Genomic DNA, 17,530 nt, shown 5'->3' on the forward strand with positions numbered 1-17,530 from the left:
ACGTAGTGATGAATAAGAAAGATGAGGTTCTATACTGATGTTAAAAAACGCTGTACCATATGATGCTGAAGGGCATGACACATGTTGCACTGTATAATGATGTGGATAAAATATTTCATATATATATATATATATATATATATATATATATATATATACATACATACATATATATATATATATACACATACATACACACACACACACACACACACATACACACATATATACATACATACACACACACACACACACACATATACATACATACATACACATACATATATAATACATACACACATACATGCACACACACACATGTGCCTGGCAGAGACAAAAAGTGTGGATATACAGGCTCCAGGAGACAGCTTATTCGAAGACGACCAACTCCCCCCACGATCCGGTTACCCGATAGGCCCTCCTACGTCACGTGAGCGTGAGACGCTGACTCGAAACAAGCTCAACTTATCTCTTAGACAAGGTAAAAGAGACAACGGGCACACTTCCCAAGACCCTTAGACACCAAAGAAAGGAGGTAAGAGCAATCGGAGGTCCGGTTAGGGGGAGCATCACATATTGTTCATATACACAGAAGATACAACTTCGGACACACGGATACAAATTTTTCTTTTAAATCTGGGATACTTTTATTCCCCTTTTTATTTGGGACAAAAGTTGTGGCCACAACTCTTAAATACACGGATCAGTTTGCTAGGCAATACACTAACACTTAGCCAAACAGAAAACAGCGAACTCCGCAATCCATCACATATGTGCTAAAGCAATTGTTCTTAGAGAAAGAAATTGTGCTTTAAGAAAGGACATTTGAATCATTTGTGATTTTAATTAAGTATTTTACATTTGAGGTTTTATAATGCAATTGATGATCATCTATAATGTATGCACAATATAAGATTGCTACTATTTAACCTTGCAACAATTGTATTCATTGTAATATTTTACTCTGCAAGATTTTTAACCGTGTTACTGTTTAAGACTGAGAAGTAAATATCTATTAATAATATTCCACTCTGTTTACTTAGTTATTTTTCACTTTTCACTGTGTGCAACTGTGTAAGGAACGGACACATTTGTACTTCCACATATATTATTTTTAATAATATTTTATTATTTTATACCCACTGCATAATAATGTGTAAATATAATTTTGATTTAATATTAACCATTTAAACTTCCACATATTTTTTGGAGATAAATATACGACCCTCAAGAAGGGTTAATTTGATAAAAGATCCACAACACTATTTAAACACAGAGATATTTACACCAATAATTGCAAAGCTAAATAATAAGTTAGCACGCAACCACTCCAAATTTCCTTCACATTTACAAACACACTCATTAAGAGTTAATAGAAGAATTATCACATCAGTTATCAGAAGAGATATTGTCACCATAGACTAAACAAATAATATCACTTTAGATATCACAGAGATACAGAGGTACAAATAGATACGTCCAGACTCATAGCTGTTAAAGCGCTCCCCACCCCCACTTGATACTATCACACATAAATCCAATATTGGGAGGATATCGGAATTGGGGTAGCTTTGTGAGCCCAGTAGGTCTGCAATAGTACACCCGCACACACTTTTTAGGACATACACACATACACACACACATATACATACATACATACACACACATATACATAAATACATACATACACATACATATATAATACATAAACACATACATACACACACATGTGCCTGGGTATATTCAATATACTATGTGCCTGGGCATATTATTATATATATATATATATATATATATATATATTCAAAAAAGCTGAGAACAATGACATACTGTAATTTTATTTGAATCACTCACTGGACTGTAGGCAAGTATCTTCTGGCAGTCAAGGAGTTAATATAGCTTCTTTAGGACAGAGGTCTAGTGAAGCAGCAACTGGAGTGAAGGAATATTGCACTGCTGTGTATCCACCATTCATAAATCATGCAGGAGGAAGGAACTTGACAGAAATAACGGAAGGGAGAGTGAGAGTGATAGTACCCATTACAGCTGTGCATAGTCTGACCCAAGGAGGGAAAGGGAAATAAGCAAAAGCAGGAGCTTTATTTCCTGGTCAGCAGCACTGAGACAGTAGAAAACCTGAACACTCATTTTCAGTGCAAATTTGCTGCACATAATGAAGTATACTGCAGCAGTATATTATTAATTGGTTCCCCTGATCTGCCAGTCGCACTGTATATAACTTAGGAGCGAGGCCCTCACTGCGAGGGTTATATAGGCTGCCAGTGCCTTGTTAAATGATGTGACAGTTTTTTAACAGTTTATCTCGGACTCCACAACAAGCCTGACACCTATACCCTGCTTTATTGCTCTCAATCGCTGTGCACAAAAGTGCGGGTCTGGTGGGGGGGCAATAAATAATCTATGGGAGGTAATTGCCCCCCTTACCCCCTGTAGCGACGCCACTGCCTGTCTGGTCCCATTTAATATGTCAAAAAGGGCTGAAATAAAACCTACTCCGCTAAACCTAGCCAAAGGTTGAAAATACAGGGCTTGAGTAGCTGATATAAATTGGAATGGGATGTCAAATATCTTCAAAATCTCCCAGAGATAATGCTACCTAACTCTGTCAAACGCTTTTTCAGCATCTAGGGCCAGGGCCAGGAGGGGAGTCCCTAATCTTTTAGTTTCAAATAGAATAGAGGAAAATCAATGAGTATTATCAGGTCCCTATCTTCCAGGTACAAAGCCAACCTGATCTCTATGTATTATCTTGGCTAGAATTACTGATAAGTGGACGGCAATGATTTTTGAGTATAGCTTAATGTCTGTGTTGATAAGGGATATAGGCTTATAGTTCTGACAAAGCTGAGGGTCCTTGTCTGGTTTAAGGATGGTAATTATCTCTGCTTCCAAAAAGTCCTTAGGACAAGTGCCCTTTAGGGTAAAATCGTTAAATGTTCTCAATGACAATGGGCTAAGAGTTCCAGAGACAGACTTATAGAACTGACCTGTGTATCCGTCAGGACCTGGAGCTTTCTCTCTCTAAGTTGCAGAAGTGCTTCTTGGAGTTCTTCCATTGCAATTGGGAGCTGTAATTGTTCTATCTTATCTTTACTCAAAGTTGGAAGGTAGAGGGACCTTAAATATTCGCGAGTTTCCTCAATTGAGGTTAAATTAAATGAAGACGTATTTTTTAAGTTGTAAAGGGTGGTATAAAAAGAACCAAACAAATCTCCAATGTCTTTGGGGGAAATCACTGTAAGTCCCTCATGCTTAATTAAGGAAATTGAGCATTGTGCCTGTCTATGTCTAAGTTTAGCGGCTAATAATGTATTTGCCTTGTTGCTATGATAATAATAAATTTGGCTGAATTTACTAAGAATTTTTTGAATCCTAGTGAGTTCTAGATTCCTGATATGAGCTTTTACACTTTCTAGTTTTTTTTAACCTTGCAAAGTGGGGTTTAGTTTCTGTGTTGAGGACAGTAATCTATGCAAACATGTTAGTTCAGCTAGAGATTTGCCTTACTGTCTCTTTACTAGGGCTGTCCATTTAATACATAACCCTCTAACATAGGCCTTAAGATTGGCCCAGATGTATTGTACTGCCGTTTGTTCATTGTCATTAAAATATATAAACTCTTCAACCTCTCTCTTAACTCCTTGGAGTGTCTTAGGGTCCTTCATGATCCAAACTGCATATCTCCATTTCCTATTTGAACTAGGTTGAAAAGCTGTAAATGAGACATGAACAGGGTCATGATCAAACCAAGATATCAGATCTATCTTAGAGCTGCGTATTTTGTTTAAGATCCAGGGCTCCACAAAAAAATAATCAAGTTTCGAGAACATTTTGTGTGGATAGGAGTAGAATGTGTAGTCCCTATCTGAGGGGTTCAAAGCATGCCAAATGTTGTATATACCATATTGAGACATTAGAGATCTGAAGGCACTTGCCAAGGAGCTGACATAGCGATCTGGGGCGGAGGTTTTGATCCCTCTTCTGTCTACCAAAGGGTCCCAAATCAGGTTAAAATCTCCCCCTATGACCAGGGTACCTTGTTTTACTTTAGATACTATTTTAAGTAAACTCTTTGGATTTGTTGGGTATTAGGAGCATAAAGATTGACCAGGGTATATGTGCGGTTGTTGAATTTACAAATGACTATGACAAATCTGGCCTCAGGATCTTTCTCTACAAAGAGTGTATCTACTTTTATATTGTTTCTAATCAAAATAGCAACCCCTCTAGTATTGGTGGTAAAAGATGCCTCAAATTTATTGGAGAAATTCTTAAAGGGGAATAATATACCTGTGGACTGTAACCAGTGAGTCTCTTGTAGAAAAAACACATTAGCTTTGGAACACTTGAGTCTATTTGAGAGAAGACTTCTCTTAGTAGGAGAATTTAACCCTTGTACATTATGGGTAACTAGGTGTAGATCCATGTTCTGGAAATCTGAGACTGGGGAAAAAAAGGGGTGGGGGAAGGTAGAGGGAAGAAAGGGAAAAAGGACGACAGTAACACCGGATTAAATACTATAGAATATCCAACTACGTTACTAACCAGTTAGAAGTGAAGGTCATGAAATATATTGTAAATTAAGAGAACCAAAAAATAAAACTGCTATATCAGTAGTGAAACTATAAAAAGTGTATACTATTAGGTAAATGTAAATGGATGAGATATCAATGATATTGAAAGTGTAGATGAGGGGGGGGGGTAGAAATGTAGTAGGTGAAGGGTGAGTTATAACTATTATGATATGCAAAAATGACTTGGGGGCTAAGAGGCAGGAATAGAACTACTCTCTAACTCTTATATGAAAGAAAAAAATCATACAATGGGAAGCTTCAATTAATAGGAAATAGAAAACTTAATTAAATATATAAGTATTTAACACTATTATGCTTAAGTTAACATCAGCTAAAGTAATGAGCAGAGTATAGAAGTCTCTTAAAACAAAACATAACTATTGTTGTTAAATTTTGTCGCTTCTCTAAAATGTCTAGATTTTTAGTGAAATAGAACACACATTTGTATTATGCTTGACATAATGCAACAGGGAGAGAAGCAAATTTGAAATGTACTTTTAGTCTCGTTAATCTGTCATCTATATTGAACATACAGCATAATCTAGAAACAGTAAAGTAAGCCAATAATATATAGGCATTAATAACTTAAAATATTTTAAACTTGTATAGTATCTTATTCTTGACCTAAGCTTAATGGAGTGTTGTCACAGAGAGCTGAAAAATGTAATACTCATATTCCTTTTGATTGCTTCTAAAGAACTAGCTCACTTCAACTATTCAACTATTGTGTGCCGTTTATAAAACCTCAATCAGAGGTAATGAATACAGCTAATGCAACACATATATATAGTTGTTGAGCTATTATTGTTATATAGCTTTCAATGTAATTTAAGTATGGGTATGGGAGCCTATAATATAAAGCCTTTGAACCTTTAATAGATAGATTATGTCAGGGTACCTGTGAAATAACATTAAATAAACTACAGATGTATCACATAATCTAATATTTCATTTTTGGCTAATATCTAAATTGATATAAATTGGTCTCACTATAGCCCCTGCCCCCTCACTGCTTAAGACAAGTTGAGAAAAAGAAAGAGAAACATTTGTTTCAATTAGTGAAGATAACTAACCTAACTTTACATACAAGAGTTGATTATCCCCTGCTGAGTGGATGCACAGGATCTCCTGTTTTTCCAGACTTGGTGACAACTTAGATTTTAAATAGCAGAATGTATACTTAAAAAGTCATATAAAAACGAAGGAACACTCAAGTTTAAGTTTGCTATCTCTTTATATTAAAGTTAAATGAAGAGACATTGCAGTTATTGAAGAGACATTGCAAGAATAGATTTACATGATGTGCATATTTATACAAGACGTGGGACTAGCTCTTACACACACAGCAGTAAAGGACTATATAATATTATATTTACTATTCTTATATAGAGCCACCGGAAGATAGTTATAAATGGATGCTTTTGCCTTTTTATTGAATATAGAACATTCTTAAAAAGGGCACTATCAATTGTAATATGAATGTGTCCAAGTTTAATTATATTTCTCTAGGGAAGGTGTTTAATGGTTATCCTCCTAAGTGAAAAGGTTTAGATTGGTTAGTAGTAGACTTTGGAAAATAACAACCTTTTTCATGATTGAATGCTTCGGAAGTTTTAAGGAAAGAAAATTGATTTTGTTGTTATTGCCTTGATAATGCTTTGACACTGTTAGTTCTTAAAATCTCTAAAAATTGCTAGATCCCCAGGGCAAAATATTGGGTTATAGATAAACTGTGTAGTAATTTGACCAAAAACATAGATTTAACTACTATAAAATTGAAAAATAGAATTGTAGTTGAAGTAGGAGAAGATTAGGTATATAGATAACAATTGAACATTGGTTTATTGAACATCTCTTTGGTAGCATCTTTAGAGAAAGCTTTTGGTTTTAATTATGTGACAGAACTATATCCTCTTTGTATATATATATATATATATAGGTTTTATAACTTATAAGTAGTATGAGTAGTTTTGAACTTAGGTTTTAAAATCTGGTAGCTTGTACGTAATATTATAAGAGAATATCACTATATATACTAAATATATCAAGAACAGGGAGACTGCATTTTTTTTTGAGGTCTATGGAAATTTTTTTCTTTAAAAACAACATGCCGCCAAAAAAACAAGGGGATAAACAAACAAGACTTTCTTTAGATGATATGTAAAAAAAACGGTGGCATTAGGAGATAATTTACCTGAGAAAGAGGGGACACCCTTAATAACTCAAATAACAGAAATATTAGTCCCAAAAATAGAGGGAGTACAAAAAGAAGTCCAAAGAGACATACAGTCTTTATCAACGGAGATTAAGAATTTTCAATTTAGGCTTGGTGAATCTGAACAGAGAATTTCTGACATAGAGGATGGTTACACTAACTTGAATGAAAGAATTATGGAGCTAGAAAAACAGAATAAACTATTAACGATGAGATTAGAAAATTTAGAAAACCGCTCAAGACAGAAAAATTTAAGGGTTTTAGGAATTCCAGAATCAATAAAGGTACATGAATTAAAAGAATTTATGGAAGTCGAACTTCCATTATTACTGGGAATACCTGATGAAAAAGGGCCATTTAAAGTAGAAAAAACTGAGAGAATCAACATGTTGAAGAAAATTAATTATTCTCGAGATTTTTCAAGACCAGTAATAGTGAAATTTTAAAGTTTTAAAACAAAAATGCTTATTTTTAATGCGTATAAACAAATGAATATGCTTATATTTCAAGATAAGAGAATCTCTATATACCAGGATTATGCAGTAGAAACTGCAAGAGCCAGAAGGGAAATTATACCCTTATGTAATGAATTTAACAATACGGGACTTAAAGCTTTTGTGATTTTCCCAGAGAAAATTAAGATCTTACTCCAGGATGAAATAAAAATTTTAAATAATAGAGAGGAAGTAATGAAATATATGGATTCTAACAAAGGTTAGAATTTCAAATAGGGGGAGGGATAAAGGGGGAAAATTGGAAAATGTTGTTAGTAATTTTAGACACATTAATTACATCACAGTAGTAATTCACATTAAGGTTTATAATCGTCACAAGAGATGAGTTAGTATTTTTTTTTTTTTCCAAATAGTTTTTATTAATTTTTAACAATATATAACAATAAATGGGGACTCGCAGGACCCCTGCAAATTTCAGTGCAAAATATGTAGAAAAGTGTTAAGGAAAAATTACAACTGAGGCATTCAAGTTTCAAAGATAGAGTCAGTACATTTCCAAACAGCTGTCAAAGAAGGATAAGAGGGTGGGGGTGGGGGGGTGGGGGAAGGGTTCATCTGTAAGGATGGGAGAGGGGACGGGGACGGGGGGGGGAATACTGCTGGGGATCGCCTGAGGCGCATGAAACGAGGAATCTTAAACTCTAACCTGGGGAAGCCATGTGGTGTCATGTGTGTCTGTCCAGTCTGCCCAAACCATTTCAAAAAGGTCACTTTTGTCCAAACTATAGAATATGTCCTTTTCCAGTAAGCCATTGTTTTGAGAATATCAGGCCAACGAGGGGGGGATGTTTTTTTCCAGTGCCTGGCAATATTGGTTTTAACCGATGACAGGAGATAAACGCAGAGAATCTGCTGATGTTTAGGAAGGGCCTGCAGGTTTAGGTGCAGAAGTGCAGTGGCAGGGTTTTTTGGTAGCTGAATCCCAAAAGCAGACAGAGTACGGAAGCAGATATTCCACAGGGGAGTCAACTTAGGACATTCCCACCATATGTGAAGCATATTTCCGTGAGAGCCACATTCCCTACAGCATTGCGGAGAAGATGTCGAAAACATCTTAGATAGCCGAGCGGGGACCAAATACCATTGGGAGATAACTTTATAATAGGTTTCGAACATTGTCACACAGTGTAATGATTTTTTGGTTAAGGTGAGGGACCCCTGCCAGGCATCAGCCGAGATTCGAGAGTGAAGAATAGTGTCCCACTTACGTAAGTGTGGGGCCAAGTCTGGGGGCACAGTACCGTCCAGCAGACTATAATGTCTCGAAAGAGGTTTGTGGAGTCTACGTCCTCTTTTCCATACAGTCTCCCATGGGGTAAGCTGACGTGGAGCAGAGGGAAAGAAACCCCAGCTAGAGAGGAAACTCTTGATCCTAGTAAACTCGAATAAGAGGTAGGGTGGTATGTCTTCGCCTGGTCTGTCCTTAGACAACGAAAGATATCCATCTTCGTTAGTCTCTGACCAAAAGTCTGAAACTAGTTTTACACCCAGCCTAGCCCACGTATTGGGGTGTGTTTCTGCTAGACCTGTAAAGAGGCCTGGGATGGAGGTGATCGGGGAGGGGTGCGGCGCGATTAGTTTACGGTGCCGGATCTTATCCCATATTGCCAGGCATTCTAAAACTACAGAGTTATGTATCTGTAGGGTTCTGTGGCTATGGACCGGAGTCCAGATGAGGTCTTTTAGGTATATATCGAACGGTAATGAGGCTTGCTCAATATCTCTCCACCTGTCTTGTGAGTGAAGCACTCCCCACTGGGAGATGTGCGTAAGCATAGCACCCTCGTAGTACTTTACTATGGATGGGGAAGCCAGACCCCCAAGCTGGACAGGGAACTGCAGGGTTCTGTGGGCTATTCTAGGGGTTTTGTTTTGCCAAATAAATTTTGTGCATTCACTTTGAAACTGCAGCAAAAGGTGAGTGGGAATTCTGATTGGGAGGCATCTGAAAATATAGGTGAGCCGAGGGAGGAATGACATTTTAAGGGATGCTATGCGGCCCATCCAAGAGATGTTCTTATGATCCCAAACATGTTTTAGCGCTCTCAAGTCCGCCAAAAGGGGTAAATAGTTGTCCTTAACCATCTGTTTCAAATCATTAGAGATTTGAACTCCAAGGTGAGTAATCCCTTTGCTAGACCACTTGAAGTCAAACTGTCTTTGGAGGGCTGTGACATATTTTTGGGGAAAACCCCACAAGTAAATTTCCATTTTGGGGGTGTTTAGCTTGTAGAAGGAAAGGGAGCCAAAGGCTTCAAGGATCTTCAGAAGTCTAGGGATTGTGCGGAGCGGATCTGCAGAAAACACAGTCACATCATCCGCAAACAAGGCAATGTTGTGTTTGGAGCCAGAAAGTGTAATTCCTACTATGTCCCTGTCAGTACGTATTTTTTCCGCTAGCGGCTCGATTGCCAGTGCAAACAAAAGCAGAGAAAGTGGGCAACCCTGCCTCGTGCCATTAAAAATGGGGAATGAAGAGGAGTGGAACCCTACCCCCCTGACCGTTGCCGTGGGGTTAGAGTATAAAGCTTGGATCGCGAGGCGTATGTCGGATGGAAATTTGAAGGCGACAAGAGTCTCCCACAGGTAACTCCATCTGACCCTATCAAAAGCCTTCTCGGCATCCAGAGAGATAACCGAGAAGGGCTTGTTCATTCTCGTCGATTCGCAAGCAATATTGGTAAGGAGCCTAGTGTTATCCGGGCCCTCACGATTAAGTACAAATCCCACTTGATCTGGGTTGACTAGGGTAGGCAGAAGTTTGCATATTCGATTAGCGAGAAGTTTGGAATAGATTTTTATATCAACATTTATAAGCGAGATGGGCCTATAGTTGGGGCAGTAGGAGGGGTCCTTATTTGGTTTGGGAATCATGATAATTTCAGCCTCCAAGAATTCTCGATTGAAGCTTCCCTCTTGCCTGGCAGTATTAAAAAATCTAAGGAGAAGCGGAATTAGTTCTTGACTATAAGTTTTGTAGAACTGTGCGGGGAACCCATCTGGGCCGGGGGCCTTAAGAGATTTGAGACGCTGGATGACCTGCTTGATTTCCAGCTGAGTAAATGGGTTGGACAGTGACTCTTGTTGTTCCGTAGTTAAGGACGGTAAATTTAGGGACTCTAGAAATGTTTTAATCTGTTGTGTGGAGGCAGAGGCTTTAACTTCATTGCCCTCAAGGTTGTAGAGTTTAGAATAGTAGTCTGAGAAGCAGTCCCCTATCTGTGAGGGGAGTTTATGGGTCTTGTTGTTGTGAAAGATTTAGTGTATGCGGGAAGAACTATTCCGCTGACGCAATTTGTGTGCTAACAGAGTGTTGGCCCTATTGCCTTTATAATAAAATAACTGCTTAAGTTTTGTGAGGTTCTCTTGGGTGCGCCTCAACTCTAGGTGATTAATATGCGCACGTATGGCTGAGATCTGGGAGGTCAGTACTTCAGAGACGTTAGCTCTGTTGGAGGATTCAAGCAGCCGAAGTTTGCAGTGGGCTTGGGCTAAGGAAAGTCCAGCCAATTTCCTAAGGCGAGCTTGCTTGCGGATGATATAACCTCTGGAAACCGCTTTGATGGGGCCCCAGAGGGTATCATCAGATGTCTGGCCATTGTCATTAAGTTGAATAAGTTCTATGAGATCTCTTCGTAGTTCTTCCCTGAAGGGGGTGTCTGCTAGGATGTTGCGTGGGAGGGACCACCTACTTTTATGAAGACAGGGGTCACTAGTGTGAAGGTCTACCAGTACCGGGTCGTGATCTGACCATGAGCAGAGGGGGATACTAGATTGGAGTACTGAGTCTAGGGTCATTGCCGAACAGAAAATATGGTCTAACCTAGAATAGGTTTTGTGTACCTGGGAGAAGTGGGTGAAGTCCCTGTCTGTAGCGTGTAATGATCGCCAGATGTCAAAATATCCAAATTCAGACATGATTGATTTAAAGCGTGTGGAGAGGAGAGTTAGTTGGGGGGTGGTCTTAGTTGGGGATAACGTCTTGCGGTCTAGTTTAGTGTCCCAGATCATGTTGTAGTCCCCCGCTATTATAACTCTGCCCTGTTTGTGATGGTCGATTAATCTCAGAATTTTTCTGAGGCAAGTAGGCTGTTGGGTATTGGGAAGGTATATTGAAACTAGGGTGTGCGTGACGTGGTCAAGCTTGCAGATTACTATAGTGTATCTAGCCTGGGGGTCCCTTATTACCTCAATTTCCTCATAAGCTACCCTCCTGTGAATCAGGACCGCAGTCCCTCGAGCTTTTTTTGTAAATGAAGAGCATTCTATGGTCGTGTATGAGCGAGAATGGAATCTATGGGGAACGTCTAACAGCCAGTGTGTTTCTTGCAGAAACACAACATCGGGGTTGTGGTGGTTAAGCATACGAGTGAGTAGGCTCCTTTTGAAGGGAGAGTTTAAGCCCCTGGAATTATGTGTGCATACTCGTAATCGGGACATGGTTCGCTTCTAGCCCAGGGGAGTGGGTGGGCAATAGGGATATCTGGGAGGCTTAGGTTAAAGATTTGGAAAGAGGTATGTAGGGGATGGGAGGAGAGGAGGTTATTCAGAATGTAAGGTGGAAATGTACTGACAACACAGGTGGAAATAGTCGACCTAGGTGGAACCCTGGTGTGGGTTAACCTGTAGGGGGGGAGCTAAGGGCAAATGTATGAGAAGAGCTGGAAGGTCCAGCCCCACTCCGCTAGCTAAGTAACTAGACAATGGAGAGTAAAACAAGGTGCAATAAAATGTAAACCTGTGGGCCCCAAAGAGGGCGTGAAAAAAGCATAATGAACTAAAATGAACACAGGAACCTGATAGGAAACATTGGATACAATAAGCAATCTACACATACATGCCAACATAAAACAATAGAATATGGTTTCATATGATCAAAGACTGCATACTTTAGTCAATGCGGACCCTACTCAAGGACACTACAAAATAACAACAAAGAGTGAGAAGGTTGGGGTTAAGGACATTTTGTCGTATCGTGCCTGTAAAATATAGAGCAGAGTGAACTCAGAGGGCTGACATGAAACGACAGAATGTGATGAACGTTGTAAAACACATATTTGCAGTCAATGCAGACCTAGCTCAGTGACACGTCAGCGTATCAGCAAAAAATACAGGGAGTGCAGAATTATTAGGCAAATGAGTATTTTGACCACATCATCCTCTTTATGCATGTTGTCTTACTCCAAGCTGTATAGGCTCGAAAGCCTACTACCAATTAAGCATATTAGGTGATGTGCATCTCTGTAATGAGAAGGGGTGTGGTCTAATGACATCAACACCCTATATCAGGTGTGCATAATTATTAGGCAACTTCCTTTCCTTTGGCAAAATGGGTCAAAAGAAGGACTTGACAGGCTCAGAAAAGTCAAAAATAGTGAGATATCTTGCAGAGGGATGCAGCACTCTTAAAATTGCAAAGCTTCTGAAGCGTGATCATCGAACAATCAAGCGTTTCATTCAAAATAGTCAACAGGGTCGCAAGAAGCGTGTGGAAAAACCAAGGCGCAAAATAACTGCCCATGAACTGAGAAAAGTCAAGCGTGCAGCTGCCAAGATGCCACTTGCCACCAGTTTGGCCATATTTCAGAGCTGCAACATCACTGGAGTGCCCAAAAGCACAAGGTGTGCAATACTCAGAGACATGGCCAAGGTAAGAAAGGCTGAAAGACGACCACCACTGAACAAGACACACAAGCTGAAACGTCAAGACTGGGCCAAGAAATATCTCAAGACTGATATTTCTAAGGTTTTATGGACTGATGAAATGAGAGTGAGTCTTGATGGGCCAGATGGATGGGCCCGTGGCTGGATTGGTAAAGGGCAGAGAGCTCCAGTCCGACTCAGACGCCAGCAAGGTGGAGGTGGAGTACTGGTTTGGGCTGGTATCATCAAAGATGAGCTTGTGGGGCCTTTTCGGGTTGAGGATGGAGTCAAGCTCAACTCCCAGTCCTACTGCCAGTTTCTGGAAGACACCTTCTTCAAGCAGTGGTACAGGAAGAAGTCTGCATCCTTCAAGAAAAACATGATTTTCATGCAGGACAATGCTCCATCACACGCGTCCAAGTACTCCACAGCGTGGCTGGCAAGAAAGGGTATAAAAGAAGAAAATCTAATGACATGGCATCCTTGTTCACCTGATCTGAACCCCATTGAGAACCTGTGGTCCATCATCAAATGTGAGATTTACAAGGAGGGAAAACAGTACACCTCTCTGAACAGTGTCTGGGAGGCTGTGGTTGCTGCTGCACGCAATGTTGATGGTGAACAGATCAAAACACTGACAGAATCCATGGATGGCAGGCTTTTGAGTGTCCTTGCAAAGAAAGGTGGCTATATTGGTGACTGATTTGTTTTTGTTTTGTTTTTGAAAGTCAGAAATGTATATTTGTGAATGTTGAGATGTTATATTGGTTTCACTGGTAAAAATAAATAATTGAAATGGGTATATATTTGTTTTTTGTTAAGTTGCCTAATAATTATGCACAGTAATAGTCACCTGCACACACAGATATCCCCCTAAAATAGCTAAAACTAAAAACAAACTAAAAACTACTTCCAAAACTATTCAGCTTTGATATTAATGAGTTTTTTGGGTTCATTGAGAACATGGTTGTTGTTCAATAATAAAATTAATCCTCAAAAATACAACTTGCCTAATAATTCTGCACTCCCTGTAGAAAGAGCAGAGGTGAGAACATTCTATCGTGTCATGCCAGTATTATGTAAGACTAGGTGAACATAAGGGTCTAACATGAAACATCAGGAAGCAATGGAACACATAAGTCTAGCATGAAACAGTAGCCAGTGGGCATATATGAGTAAGAAGTCACATTTTTCAGACACTATAGCTCCTACTCCGTTACATGTTAACATATCAATACAAGGTAATGAGAGTAGGGGTAGGCATATTATATCCTATCAGACCTGCAAAATATAACATAAGTAGGCTCAGATTCAGGAGGGTGGAGACTCTAGTTGGGTTTCGTCGGTAGGCTGTTGTGGTCTCATCCTCTTAGGCCTTTGTTCCTTAACCGACCATTCGGGGGCTGTGACTCTCAGCTTAGAATGAACAGCCGGAGGTCCCCGTGGGTCTACTGCCATGAGTCCCCATTGGCCAAGGAGAGAAGTCCCTTGAGAAAGAGAGGTCACGGTGATTGATTTGTTGTCTTTTGTGATTATTAGTTTAGTAGGGTAACCGCATCTGTACTTAATATTCTCCCTGCGAAGAATCTGTGTGACTGGCTGGAAATATCTCCGGTGCTGCAGAGTGTGTGCGGATAAATCGGGCAGCAGTTGTATGTCTTTAAATCTTTCCGATGTCTGCGGCTTCCGAAAGGCCGCCTGCATGAGTCTGTCGTTAAAGATAAAACTGTGGAAACAGACTATGACATCTCTCGGTTTCTCCTGAGAGACTGTTCTAGGGCGTAAGGCTCTATGGGCCCTTTCCATGGTGTCTGTCAGCCCCTCTGTTGGTCCCAGCATTTCTTTAAAGAGTTCTTTCAGAAAGTTTTGAATCTCTGCCGGTTGGATATCCTCAGGTATTCCTCCAAACCTTACGTTGTTTCTGCGTGCCCTATCCTCCACATCGGCAAGTTTGAACTCCAACTGGCTAATTTGATCCGCAAGAGATTCCGAGTAGGACAATAAATTTGTATGGTCAGTGGCAAGATCATCCTGTTTTCTTTCCAGGGAGTCCACTCTGTCACCTATCTCAGAGATGTCTTTACGGAGTTCAGCATGATTGCGTTGGATTTCCTTGGTTATGGAGATAGTTTGGTTTGCAAGCATTTTTTTAAGTGTTGCTTCCGTTATTAGATGTTGTGAACTCACTTGAGGCATATGGTCAGGTTGGGATCCATCCCCCAGAGACTCAGACTCACTCAGACCTTCATTAGAGTCCTCATTCTGGTCTTTGGGAAGTTGTGTGAAATGATCCAGGACTGTTTTTTTCACAGAACCTGGCGGCTTCGAGTGTCTCCTGGCGTTGTGTGGCATTTTCATATGAGAAGAGAGAGCCTCCAACTGAACCAGTGAGCCGAATTGGGGGTAAATGAGAAGGCTATTGGACCCAACAGGCTAATAAAATAAAAAGAGGATAATACACATGCACAATAGTATTACATAACGGAGTAGGGCTAGCCGTCCACCCGTAACCTCTATCTCCCCATAGCGGCGTTTATGGGCAACATGCTGCCCCACAAGACTTTGTATGTATCAAAAGATGCCAACTCAGGTGGAGAAAGAGGCCAGGCGGGCGTCTTATTAAGATTACCCTTTTACTTGTAGTGAGGTACCTCTAATCTTCTTAAGGGGGGTGTGCCCCTCGGACTCGGGGAAGGAGGGATACGACCCGGAGGAAGGGGAAAAGGAGAGTGGTAGTGACCAGCCCACGTAAGCAGGCCGGAAAGGATGAGTCCGAGGGGGGGGGGTTCAGTGATAGAAAGTGATATTAACACACAAATGGGCAACTAAGCCCAGAGTACCTGGAACAGTTACTTCTGCCGGTCAGCGCACAAAGTGGGAGGCGAAATTTGCTCTCACTATTAGTCAACGAGTTACATAAGTGCAGCAAACGGGCAGGAGCAACTGGGGCCCAAAAAGTTAAATACCAAACGTCCTGTGAAAGGAAAAAAGTAAGTTATGCAAGGTCACAACACAAAAATAAGATAAAATAAAACACTCCACTCTGAGCTGGGCTGCAGAGAAACAGAAGCTGACGCAGCAGCACAATAAGACACAATTCTATAACAGTGGCCTCAGTCCATGAGAACAGCATTAATTAAGAACAAGGTTTGCCACCCAGTAGGTACTGTGCTTAAAGGGACTTGGAAGTGTCCTGGGATGTAGCTTTGCAATTGTAACCTTGAGTCCTAGTTCTGAACCAGTGAGAGGGTTTGGTTTTTATTGTTAAGGAGATTTAGATAATCTGCAGGGAACCTGCTAAAGAGAGTGAGGGAGTGTTGCTGTTGTGGTGCAGCTGGGTGAACTGGTACATAAACTTTGCTTGCCAGTTAAACTCCTTCTCCAAGGGATTAAAATAATAAGGCTGAACAGTAGGTCAGAACTCCACTTTTATTTTAAATGACAGTCTCCTATGTTTCCCTGCTGCAAAAGGAGGGAATCACATATGCAGCAGTAGCACTCCCCACAGACTGGTACGATTAGTATAGTCAGCCAGGATAAGTTATGGGGGGATAGTGTGTGATCCTTTATGGGTTTAAGCAGGAGATGAGTGGGCTCCCCTCTCAAACATGTATCCCAAAGGTAGTATTCGTTAAGAGGCTGGATGGGACCTGGTCTGACAAGTGACCGCACTGTGGCGTGAGTCTGAGTTAAGTGGCCTTATATCACATTTGAGGGAGAGGTGTTGTGTGGTGTCCTCCCAGCTGCTTTCTCTTACCTCTCTTCAGCGGCATATATCGGCACTCTGCGAAGGCCAGGACAGATGGAGTTCACTAGCTGGTGGGCCGCGCTACAGGGATGGTGTGTAGTCACAGTCCCCAAGATGGCGGACGTTCGCGCCAAATGATCCCGGCACGTCTCCGCTAGCAGTATTTCCACAGGCCGCAAACCTCTCAGTCCCGGGCCGGCCACAGCCGGATCAGTCCCAACTGCCGCTCACCACCGGACTTACTAGGTAGGGCCTTCTGTTATGGGTAGTTGGTTCACCGGAGGTGTCGGCTGATCTTCTGTCTCTGACGATCGCAAGGAGTACCACCTCTGCCGCACCGGAGCGGAGCCCCGACCCTCCGTGCAGCAGGGGTAAGCGGTCAGAGAGATGCTCGTAACAATATAGAGATAGTAGAGGAATTCAGGAAATACTATAATAATCTTTATACATCTGAAAGTAAAAAATAGGAAGCTAACACGTTCGACTAGATTTAGAGTTTTGTCGGTAAAGACCTGCATAGCTAACGCTGCTTTTTTTCCCAATGCACCCTTCCAACAACGCTCGTATTTAGAATTGTCTGAGGGGCTGCGTTAGGCTCAAAAAAGGGTGCATTGAGCCTAACTTAGCTCCACTTCAACTCTCAATACCAGCATTGCTTACGGTAGAGGTAAGCTGGGAAAACGTGCTCGTGCACGATATCCCCATAGGAAACAATGGGGCTGAGCTGGCTGAAAAACAAACCTAACACCTGCAAAAAAGGAGTGTTCAGCTCCTAACGCAGCCCCATTGTTTCCTATGGGGAAACACTTTCTAA

The sequence above is a fragment of the Bombina bombina genome, chromosome 2 (genome assembly GCF_027579735.1).
Source record: "Bombina bombina isolate aBomBom1 chromosome 2, aBomBom1.pri, whole genome shotgun sequence".
Lineage (NCBI taxonomy): Eukaryota > Metazoa > Chordata > Amphibia > Anura > Bombinatoridae > Bombina > Bombina bombina.